The sequence below is a fragment of the Bufo bufo genome, unplaced genomic scaffold (genome assembly GCF_905171765.1).
Source record: "Bufo bufo unplaced genomic scaffold, aBufBuf1.1, whole genome shotgun sequence".
NCBI lineage: Eukaryota > Metazoa > Chordata > Amphibia > Anura > Bufonidae > Bufo > Bufo bufo.
Window position 1 is genome coordinate 12,501 of NW_024400315.1, and position 11,572 is coordinate 24,072.

An 11,572-nucleotide genomic window follows, 5' to 3' on the forward strand; every position below is an offset into this window, starting at 1 on the left:
TATAACATCTATATATTTATATAATATTCATTTTAAATTCCAAATAGAAGCTAAGTATAAGATTTGCCATGGACAGGAGTCGTTATCATGACACTCGGGGCCTGATGAAGAAGAAAAGGGACAATCAACCACTGCAATCAGAGGAGATAACACCTCGAATCATTGGACTAAACTGTATTTTAGTACAATTAGCCTATGTGCTAAGAGTAAATAGGCATTTTTTTTTTACTCTTATCTATGTAGGTGCTAATATAATTCAATTTAAAACACTATAGAGGACCATCGATAGTAATCCCTCATGGTGTAATGGTTAGCACTCTGGACTTTGAATCCAGTGTTCCGAGTTCAAATCTCGGTGGGACCTGAGTTTGTATTTCTGTGTGAGGAAGTATTTTCTTCTGGGGCACTGTTTGAAATTATTATTTTTAATATAACTAGTTAGGACACTGTTATTTGTAATACACGGTATTTGGGGTGCACAGTACAAAACAGAAGGTACAGGAATGTGGACACCTGGGGTAGCTGCAGGCAAAGTGATGGGCAAAAGATAAAGTACTGTTAAAAAGGTGTCAGGTCTGAGTTTTAGGTATAAGCTTGAAAGAGGGAGCTAGAAAAGCAACGTGCTAAAGATTCAATCTGGGTTCTAATGGGTCCCTTTACATTACAATACAAATGAAAACTTAAAAAAATAATTTCACAAAGTGTTCGCAATAACAGTTTGAAATTACTCAGCGGGTTCACTCCTCTAGGTGTAGCAATATCTATTTTGGGAAACAAAAATATCTCCCATTGCAAAAGCCTTATCTTATTCTCAATGTTATTTCTTATAACATCTATATATTTCTATTATATTCATTTTAAATTCCAAATAGAAGCTAAGTATAAGATTTGCCATGGACAGGAGTCGTTATCATGACACTCGGGGCCTGATGGAGAAGAAAAGGGACAATCAACCACTGCAATCAGAGGAGATAACACCTTGAATCATTGGACTAAACTGTATTTTAGTACAATTAGCCTATGTGCTAAGAGTAAATAGGCATTTTTTTTTACTCTTATCTATGTAGGTGCTAATATAATTCAATTTAAAACACTATAGAGGACCATCAATAGTAGTCCTTCATGGGGTTTCCATGGTGTAATGGTTAGCACTCTGGACTTTGAATCCAGTGATCCGAGTTCAAATCTCGGTGGGACCTGAGTTTGTATTTCTGTGTGAGGAAGTATTTTCTTCTGGGGCACTGTTTGAAATTATTATTTTTAAAATAACTAGTTAGGACTCTGTTATTTGTAATACACGGTATTTGGGGTGCACAGTACAAAACAGAAGGTACAGGAATGTGGACACCTGGGGTAGCTGCAGGCAAAGTGATGGGCAAAAGATAAAGTACTGTTAAAAAGGTGTCAGGTCTGAGTTTTAGGTATAAGCTTGAAAGAGGGAGCTAGAAAAGCAACGTGCTAAAGATTCAATCTGGGTCCTAATGGGTCCCTTTACATTACAATACAAATGAAAACTTAAAAAAATAATTTCACAAAGTGTTCGCAATAACAGTTTGAAATTACTCAGCGGGTTCACTCCTCTAGGTGTAGCAATATCTATTTTGGGAAACAAAAATATCTCCCATTGCAAAAGCCTTATCTTATTCTCAATGTTATTTCTTATAACATCTATATATTTCTATTATATTCATTTTAAATTCCAAATAGAAGCTAAGTATAAGATTTGCCATGGACAGGAGTCGTTATCATGACACTCGGGGCCTGATGGAGAAGAAAAGGGACAATCAACCACTGCAATCAGAGGAGATAACACCTCAAATCATTGGACTAAACTGTATTTTAGTACAATTAGCCTATGTGCTAAGAGTAAATAGGCATTTTTTTTTTACTCTTATCTATGTAGGTGCTAATATAATTCAATTTAAAACACTATAGAGGACCATCGATAGTAATCCCTCATGGGGGTTCCATGGTGTAATGGTTAGCACTCTGGACTTTGAATCCAGTGATCCGAGTTCAAATCTCGGTGGGACCTGAGTTTGTATTTCTGTGTGAGGAAGTATTTTCTTCTGGAGCACTGTTTGAAATTATTATTTTTAAAATAACTAGTTAGGACACTGTTATTTGTAATACACGGTATTTGGGGTGCACAGTACAAAACAGAAGGTACAGGAATGTGGACACCTGGGGTAGCTGCAGGCAAAGTGATGGGCAAAAGATAAAGTACTGTTAAAAAGGTGTCAGGTCTGAGTTTTAGGTATAAGCTTGAAAGAGGGAGCTAGAAAAGCAACGTGCTAAAGATTCAATCTGGGTCCTAATGGGTCCCTTTACATTACAATACAAATGAAAACTTAAAAAAATAATTTCACAAAGTGTTCGCAATAACAGTTTGAAATTACTCAGCGGGTTCACTCCTCTAGGTGTAGCAATATCTATTTTGGGAAACAAAAATATCTCCCATTGCAAAAGCCTTATCTTATTCTCAATGTTATTTCTTATAACATCTATATATTTCTTTTATATTCATTTTAAATTCCAAATAGAAGCTAAGTATAAGATTTGCCATGGACAGGAGTCGTTATCATGACACTCGGGGCCTGATGGAGAAGAAAAGGGACAATCAACCACTGCAATCAGAGGAGATAACACCTCAAATCATTGGACTAAACTGTATTTTAGTACAATTAGCCTATGTGCTAAGAGTAAATAGGCATTTTTTTTTTACTCTTATCTATGTAGGTGCTAATATAATTCAATTTAAAACACTATAGAGGACCATCGATAGTAATCCCTCATGGGGGTTCCATGGTGTAATGGTTAGCACTCTGGACTTTGAATCCAGTGATCCGAGTTCAAATCTCAGTGGGACCTGAGTTTGTATTTCTGTGTGAGGAAGTATTTACTTCTGGGGTACTGTTTGAAACTATTATTTTTAGAATAACTAGTTAGGACACTGTTATTTGTAATACACGATATTTGGGGTGCACAGTACAAAACAGAAGGTACAGGAATGTGGACACCTGGGGTAGCTGCAGGCAAAGTGATGGGCAAAAGATAAAGTACTGTTAAAAAGGTGTCAGGTCTGAGTTTTAGGTATAAGCATGAAAGAGGGAGCTAGAAAAGCAACGTGCTAAAGATTCAATCTGGGTCCTAATGGGTCCCTTTACATTACAATACAAATGAAAACTTAAAAAAATAATTTCACAAAGTGTTCGCAATAACACTTTGAAATTACACAGCGGGTTCACTCCTCTAGGTGTAGCAATATCTATTTTTGGAACCAAAAATATCTCCCATTGCAAAAGCCTTATCTTATTCTCAATGTTATTTATAACATCTATATATTCCTATAGTATTCATTTTAAATGCCAAATAGAAGCTAAGTATAAGATTTGCCATGGACAGGAGTCGTTATCATGACACTCTGGGCCTGATGGAGAAGAAAAGAGACAATCAACCACTGCAATCAGAGGAGATAACACCTTGAATCATTGGACTAAACTGTATTTTAGTACAATTAGCCTATGTGCTAAGAGTAAATAGGCATTTTTTTTTACTCTTATCTATGTAGGTGCTAATATAATTCAATTTAAAACACTATAGAGGACCATCAATAGTAATCCCTCATGGGGGTTCCATGGTGTAATGGTTAGCACTCTGGACTTTGAATCCAGTGATCCGAGTTCAAATCTCGGTGGGACCTGAGTTTCTATTTCTGTGTGAGGAAGTATTTACTTCTGGGGTACTGTTTGAAACTATTATTTTTAGAATAACTAGTTAGGACACTGTTATTTGTAATACACAGTACAAAACAGAAGGTACAGGAATGTGGACACCTGGGGTAGCTGCAGGCAAAGTGATGGGCAAAAGATAAAGTACTGTTAAAAAGGTGTCAGGTCTGAGTTTTAGGTATAAGCATGAAAGAGGGAGCTAGAAAAGCAACGTGCTAAAGATTCAATCTGGGTCCTAATGGGTCCCTTTTCATTACAATACAAATGAAAACTTAAAAAAATAATTTCACAAAGTGTTCGCAATAACAGTTTGAAATTACTCAGCGGGTTCACTCCTCTAGGTGTAGCAATATCTATTTTGGGAAACAAAAATATCTCCCATTGCAAAAGCCTTATCTTATTCTCAATGTTATTTCTTATAACATCTATATATTTCTATTATATTCATTTTAAATTCCAAATAGAAGCTAAGTATAAGATTTGCCATGGACAGGAGTCGTTATCATGACACTCGGGGCCTGATGGAGAAGAAAAGGGACAATCAACCACTGCAATCAGAGGAGATAACACCTCGAATCATTGGACTAAACTGTATTTTAGTACAATTAGCCTATGTGCTAAGAGTAAATAGGCTTTTTTTTTTTACTCTTATCTATGTAGGTTCTAATATAATTCAATTTAAAACACTATAGAGGACCATCGATAGTAATCCCTCATGGGGGTTCCATGGTGTAATGGTTAGCACTCTGGACTTTGAATCAAGTGATCCAAGTTCAAATCTCAGTGGGACCTGAGTTTGTATTTCTGTGTGAGGAAGTATTTACTTCTGGGGTACTGTTTGAAACTATTATTTTTAGAATAACTAGTTAGGACACTGTTATTTGTAATACACAGTACAAAACAGAAGGTACAGGAATGTGGACACCTGGGGTAGCTGCAGGCAAAGTGATGGGCAAAAGATAAAGTACTGTTAAAAAGGTGTCAGGTCTGAGTTTTAGGTATAAGCATGAAAGAGGGAGCTAGAAAAGCAACGTGCTTAAGATTCAATCTGGGTCCTAATGGGTCCCTTTACATTACAATACAAATGAAAACTTAAAAAAATAATTTCACAAAGTGTTCGCAATAACACTTTGAAATTACACAGCGGGTTCACTCCTCTAGGTGTAGCAATATCTATTTTTGGAACCAAAAATATCTCCCATTGCAAAAGCCTTATCTTATTCTCAATGTTATTTATAACATCTATATATTCCTATAGTATTCATTTTAAATGCCAAATAGAAGCTAAGTATAAGATTTGCCATGGACAGGAGTCGTTATCATGACACTCTGGGCCTGATGGAGAAGAAAAGGGACAATCAACCACTGCAATCAGAGGAGATAACACCTTGAATCATTGGACTAAACTGTATTTTAGTACAATTAGCCTATGTGCTAAGAGTAAATAGGCATTTTTTTTACTCTTATCTATGTAGGTGCTAATATAATTCAATTTAAAACACTATAGAGGACCATCAATAGTAGTCCCTCATGGGGGTTCCATGGTGTAATGGTTAGCACTCTGGACTTTGAATCCAGTGATCCGAGTTCAAATCTCAGTGGGACCTGAGTTTGTATTTCTGTGTGAGGAAGTATTTTCTTCTGGGGCACTGTTTGAAATTATTATTTTTAAAATAACTAGTTAGGACACTGTTATTTGTAATACACGGTATTTGGGGTGCACAGTACAAAACAGAAGGTACAGGAATGTGGACACCTGGGGTAGCTGCAGGCAAAGTGATGGGCAAAAGATAAAGTACTGTTAAAAAGGTGTCAGGTCTGAGTTTTAGGTATAAGCTTGAAAGAGGGAGCTAGAAAAGCAACGTGCTAAAGATTCAATCTGGGTCCTAATGGGTCCCTTTACATTACAATACAAATGAAAACTTAAAAAAATAATTTCACAAAGTGTTCGCAATAACAGTTTGAAATTACTCAGCGGGTTCACTCCTCTAGGTGTAGCAATATCTATTTTGGGAAACAAAAATATCTCCCATTGCAAAAGCCTTATCTTATTCTCAATGTTATTTCTTATAACATCTATATATTTCTATAATATTCATTTTAAATTCCAAATAGAAGCTAAGTATAAGATTTGCCATGGACAGGAGTCGTTATCATGACACTCGGGGCCTGATGGAGAAGAAAAGGGACAATCAACCACTGCAATCAGAGGAGATAACACCTCGAATCATTGGACTAAACTGTATTTTAGTACAATTAGCCTATGTGCTAAGAGTAAATAGGCATTTTTTTTTTTACTCTTATCTATGTAGGTGCTAATATAATTCAATTTAAAACACTATAGAGGACCATCGATAGTAATCCCTCATGGGGGTTCCATGGTGTAATGGTTAGCACTCTGGACTTTGAATCCAGTGATCCGAGTTCAAATCTCAGTAGGACCTGAGTTTGTATTTCTGTGTGAGGAAGTATTTACTTCTGGGGTACTGTTTGAAACTATTATTTTTAGAATAACTAGTTAGGACACTGTTATTTGTAATACACGGTATTTGGGGTGCACAGTACAAAACAGAAGGTACAGGAATGTGGACACCTGGGGTAGCTGCAGGCAAAGTGATGGGCAAAAGATAAAGTACTGTTAAAAAGGTGTCAGGTCTGAGTTTTAGGTATAAGCATGAAAGAGGGAGCTAGAAAAGCAACGTGCTAAAGATTCAATCTGGGTCCTAATGGGTCCCTTTACATTACAATACAAATGAAAACTTAAAAAAATAATTTCACAAATTGTTCGCAATAACACTTTGAAATTACACAGCGGGTTCACTCCTCTAGTTGAAGAAATATCTATTTGTGTAACCAAAAATATCTCCCATTGCAAAAGCCTTATCTTATTCTCAATGTTATTTATAACATCTATATATTCCTATAGTATTCATTTTAAATTCCAAATAGAAGCTAAGTATAAGATTTGCCATGGACAGGAGTCGTTATCATGACACTCGGGGCCTGATGGAGAAGAAAAGGGACAATCAACCACTGCAATCAGAGGAGATAACACCTCGAATCATTGGACTAAACTGTATTTTAGTACAATTAGCCTATGTGCTAAGAGTAAATAGGCATTTTTTTTTTACTCTTATCTATGTAGGTGCTAATATAATTCAATTTAAAACACTATAGAGGACCATCGATAGTAATCCCTCATGGGGGTTCCATGGTGTAATGGTTAGCACTCTGGACTTTGAATTCAGTGATCCGAGTTCAAATCTCAGTAGGACCTGAGTTTGTATTTCTGTGTGAGGAAGTATTTACTTCTGGGGTACTGTTTGAAACTATTATTTTTAGAATAACTAGTTAGGACACTGTTATTTGTAATACACGGTATTTGGGGTGCACAGTACAAAACAGAAGGTACAGGAATGTGGACACCTGGGGTAGCTGCAGGCAAAGTGATGGGCAAAAGATAAAGTACTGTTAAAAAGGTGTCAGGTCTGAGTTTTAGGTATAAGCATGAAAGAGGGAGCTAGAAAAGCAACGTGCTAAAGATTCAATCTGGGTCCTAATGGGTCCCTTTACATTACAATACAAATGAAAACTTAAAAAAATATTTCACAAATTGTTCGCAATAACACTTTGAAATTACACAGCGGGTTCACTCCTCTAGTTGAAGAAATATCTATTTGTGTAACCAAAAATATCTTCCATTGCAAAAGCCTTATCTTATTCTCAATGTTATTTATAACATCTATATATTCCTATAGTATTCATTTTAAATTCCAAATAGAAGCTAAGTATAAGATTTGCCATGGACAGGAGTCGTTATCATGACACTCGGGGCCTGATGGAGAAGAAAAGGGACAATCAACCACTGCAATCAGAGGAGATAACACCTCGAATCATTGGACTAAACTGTATTTTAGTACAATTAGCCTATGTGCTAAGAGTAAATAGGCATTTTTTTTTTACTCTTATCTATGTAGGTGCTAATATAATTCAATTTAAAACACTATAGAGGACCATCGATAGTAATCCCTCATGGGGGTTCCATGGTGTAATGGTTAGCACTCTGGACTTTGAATCCAGTGATCCGAGTTCAAATCTCAGTGGGACCTGAGTTTGTATTTCTGTGTGAGGAAGTATTTACTTCTGGGGTACTGTTTGAAACTATTATTTTTAGAATAACTAGTTAGGACACTGTTATTTGTAATACACGATATTTGGGGTGCACAGTACAAAACAGAAGGTACAGGAATGTGGACACCTGGGGTAGCTGCAGGCAAAGTGATGGGCAAAAGATAAAGTACTGTTAAAAAGGTGTCAGGTCGGAGTTTTAGGTATAAGCATGAAAGAGGGAGCTAGAAAAGCATCGTGCTAAAGATTCAATCTGGGTCCTAGTGGGTCCCTTTACATTACAATACAAATGAAAACTTAAAAAAATAATTTCACAAAGTGTTCGCAATTAGAGTTGAGCGAACACCTGGATGTCCGGGTTCGACGAGTTCGGCCGAACTTTCGAAAAATGTTCGGGTTCGGGGTCCGAACTCGACCCGAACTTCATCCCGAACCCGAACCCCATAGAAGTCAATGGGGACCCGAACTTTTGGGCACTAAAAAGGCTGTAAAACACACCCGGAAAGGGCTAGAGGGCTGCAAAAGGCAGCAAAATGTAGTTAAATCCCCTGCAAACAAATGTAGATAGGGAAATGATGAGTTAACATAAAATAAATAAAGGTAAACTAAAATAATGGGCGAGCACACTGCATTTGTATCATCCAATACATAAAATTTAATTAAATCCAATAGATGAACACGTGATGAAAAATAAAATAGTCACACAATAAATTAAAATACAATAAAATATCTGAAAAACAATGGGCTTGGATTGATTACACTTCAATTGATACCGCGGATGAATAATTGCACAGTATGATGAAGTCCAATTGATAGTATGTAGACCAAGGTATCATATAAAAGTCCATTAATATGGTAAGATATCTTGCATTCTCCTATCTAGGAGATCTATGGTCACAAGTCTATTGCATGGATAATGTACCTGTAGTATGTGCTGATATTATGGCTCCAATATGAGGAGAGAGTATCCTCTTCCAGTCTCTGGCCGACTGCTTTAAGTGAACTCCTGTATAAGACCTTAGGTGCTGATTGATATGCACCAGTTAGCTGTATAATGTTGCAAAGTCCCGTAATCACTGTGGGTATAGCAGCTAATAGATACAGTGCTTCTTACCTCCCTCGTGGTGGACGGGTTGTTTCCAGCGTGAGTCGGGCGACGCGGGGTACTGCCGGCGTCAAGCTTCGTTCAGCTGCAGCTGACTTACCCGATGTCTCACGAGATTTCCAAGCGGGATTTCGCCCAAGCACAGCGGGGAGGACACAGTAAGTCTCCAATATGTTCCTAGTTGTTGAAGTCCTTCAATTCAATTTACAGCATGGCCATGCTTGTGGACGTGGAGGTGTTTTAATTACAGGTATGCGATCCGGCCCATACGCGTTTCGGGAATTCTCCTTCCCTTCATCAGTGGTGCCGCATCACCTGTGAGCCTCCACCTTTTATATCTTAGATAGCACCAAAATATGGATCACTGGATTTTTCCTGCTCCAATGCAAAACATGTGATTTTTGTGCATGCACTTGATAAACAACTCTTTGAATACTCATGTAGTTTTCCACATCATTATATATATATTTGTCTACATATAATCGATAGTATATGTTGCATATAGAAGTTATTCAATTGAAAACGCCAACTAGGAGTTATTGGGTCTCTCCTTCCAAATAGTCTGCATGCGTTTTTTATATATACATGCGTTTTTTGAGCATGCGGTTTTGATGCGTTTTTTTGCAACTCATGCGTTTTTTAGCTGCATTTGTTCCTACAATCAATGTGGAGAGAACTATATAAGCCAAATTAATACTATAGACTGGATATCAAAGTTATGCAATATTGAAGTGAAAGTGCATTTGAAGTGTGCTATTAATAAATATTCATAAATATTCTATTTATACATAAACCTTCAAATTTCCAATTGTTAAAATATTAAGATGAGACTACATTTGATAAAAAATATAAAATATATGATATTATTAACGAATAGACTGATTCATATATTCTAACAGATATTAGAAGGATCCGTGGTCGGGACAGCCAACCGTGAGGTAGCCTTCCAATATGTTTCTTTGTAGACAAGGATCTTGTAGATGGTATAGGACAAGATCCTTGTCTACAAAGAAACATATTGGAAGGCTACCTCACGGTTGGCTGTCCCGACCACGGATCCTTCTAATATCTGTTAGAATATATGAATCAGTCTATTCGTTAATAATATCATATATTTTATATTTTTTATCAAATGTAGTCTCATCTTAATATTTTAACAATTGGAAATTTGAAGGTTTATGTATAAATAGAATATTTATGAATATTTATTAATAGCACACTTCAAATGCACTTTCACTTCAATATTGCATAACTTTGATATCCAGTCTATAGTATTAATTTGGCTTATATAGTTCTCTCCACATTGATTGTAGGAACAAATGCAGCTAAAAAACGCATGAGTTGCAAAAAAACGCATCAAAACCGCATGCTCAAAAAACGCATGTATATATAAAAAACGCATGCAGACTATTTGGAAGGAGAGACCCAATAACTCCTAGTTGGCGTTTTCAATTGAATAACTTCTATATGCAACATATACTATCGATTATATGTAGACAAATATATATATAATGATGTGGAAAACTACATGAGTATTCAAAGAGTTGTTTATCAAGTGCATGCACAAAAATCACATGTTTTGCATTGGAGCAGGAAAAATCCAGTGATCCATATTTTGGTGCTATCTAAGATATAAAAGGTGGAGGCTCACAGGTGATGCGGCACCACTGATGAAGGGAAGGAGAATTCCCGAAACGCGTATGGGCCGGATCGCATACCTGTAATTAAAGCACCTCCACGTCCACAAGCATGGCCATGCTGTAAATTGAATTGAAGGACTTCAACAACTAGGAACATATTGGAGACTTACTGTGTCCTCCCCGCTGTGCTTGGGCGAAATCCCGCTTGGAAATCTCGTGAGACATCGGGTAAGTCAGCTGCAGCTGAACGAAGCTTGACGCCGGCAGTACCCCGCGTCGCCCGACTCACGCTGGAAACAACCCGTCCACCACGAGGGAGGTAAGAAGCACTGTATCTATTAGCTGCTATACCCACAGTGATTACGGGACTTTGCAACATTATACAGCTAACTGGTGCATATCAATCAGCACCTAAGGTCTTATACAGGAGTTCACTTAAAGCAGTCGGCCAGAGACTGGAAGAGGATACTCTCTCCTCATATTGGAGCCATAATATCAGCACATACTACAGGTACATTATCCATGCAATAGACTTGTGACCATAGATCTCCTGGATAGGAGAATGCAAGATATCTTACCATATTAATGGACTTTTATATGATACCTTGGTCTACATACTATCAATTGGACTTCATCATACTGTGCAATTATTCATCCGCGGTATCTATTGAAGTGTAATCAATCCAAGCCCATTGTTTTTCAGATATTTTATTGTATTTTAATTTATTGTGTGACTATTTTATTTTTCATCACGTGTTCATCTATTGGATTTAATTAAATTTTATGTATTGGATGATACAAATGCAGTGTGCTCGCCCATTATTTTAGTTTACCCATATTACCTTCTGAGGGTGGGTGTCCCTCACATTTGGGCTAGCAGCACCTGTTCCACATTTCCGCCTTGAGTGAGCCACCATCTCATTGCTTGTATAAAATAAATAAAAATTAAACAATATTAATTGGAGTGA

General features: G+C 36.9%; 7 non-coding genes across 7 annotated transcripts; all 7 read left to right on the forward strand.

The window, feature by feature from the left end:
* Positions 1-1,126: 1,126 nt before the first annotated feature.
* On the forward strand, positions 1,127-1,199 carry TRNAQ-UUG. The gene has a single exon. It is a non-coding gene; the product is annotated as a tRNA-Gln (tRNA).
* A 764-nt stretch (positions 1,200-1,963) lies between these two features.
* Positions 1,964-2,035, forward strand: TRNAQ-UUG. Its single transcript has one exon. It is a non-coding gene; the product is annotated as a tRNA-Gln (tRNA).
* Positions 2,036-2,799: 764 nt separating this feature from the next.
* On the forward strand, positions 2,800-2,871 carry TRNAQ-UUG. The gene has a single exon. It is a non-coding gene; the product is annotated as a tRNA-Gln (tRNA).
* Positions 2,872-3,631: 760 nt separating this feature from the next.
* TRNAQ-UUG lies at positions 3,632-3,703 on the forward strand. The gene has a single exon. It is a non-coding gene; the product is annotated as a tRNA-Gln (tRNA).
* A 1,563-nt stretch (positions 3,704-5,266) lies between these two features.
* Positions 5,267-5,338, forward strand: TRNAQ-UUG. Its single transcript has one exon. It is a non-coding gene; the product is annotated as a tRNA-Gln (tRNA).
* A 765-nt stretch (positions 5,339-6,103) lies between these two features.
* On the forward strand, positions 6,104-6,175 carry TRNAQ-UUG. The gene has a single exon. It is a non-coding gene; the product is annotated as a tRNA-Gln (tRNA).
* A 1,593-nt stretch (positions 6,176-7,768) lies between these two features.
* TRNAQ-UUG lies at positions 7,769-7,840 on the forward strand. Its single transcript has one exon. It is a non-coding gene; the product is annotated as a tRNA-Gln (tRNA).
* The last annotated feature ends 3,732 nt before the right edge of the window (positions 7,841-11,572 follow it).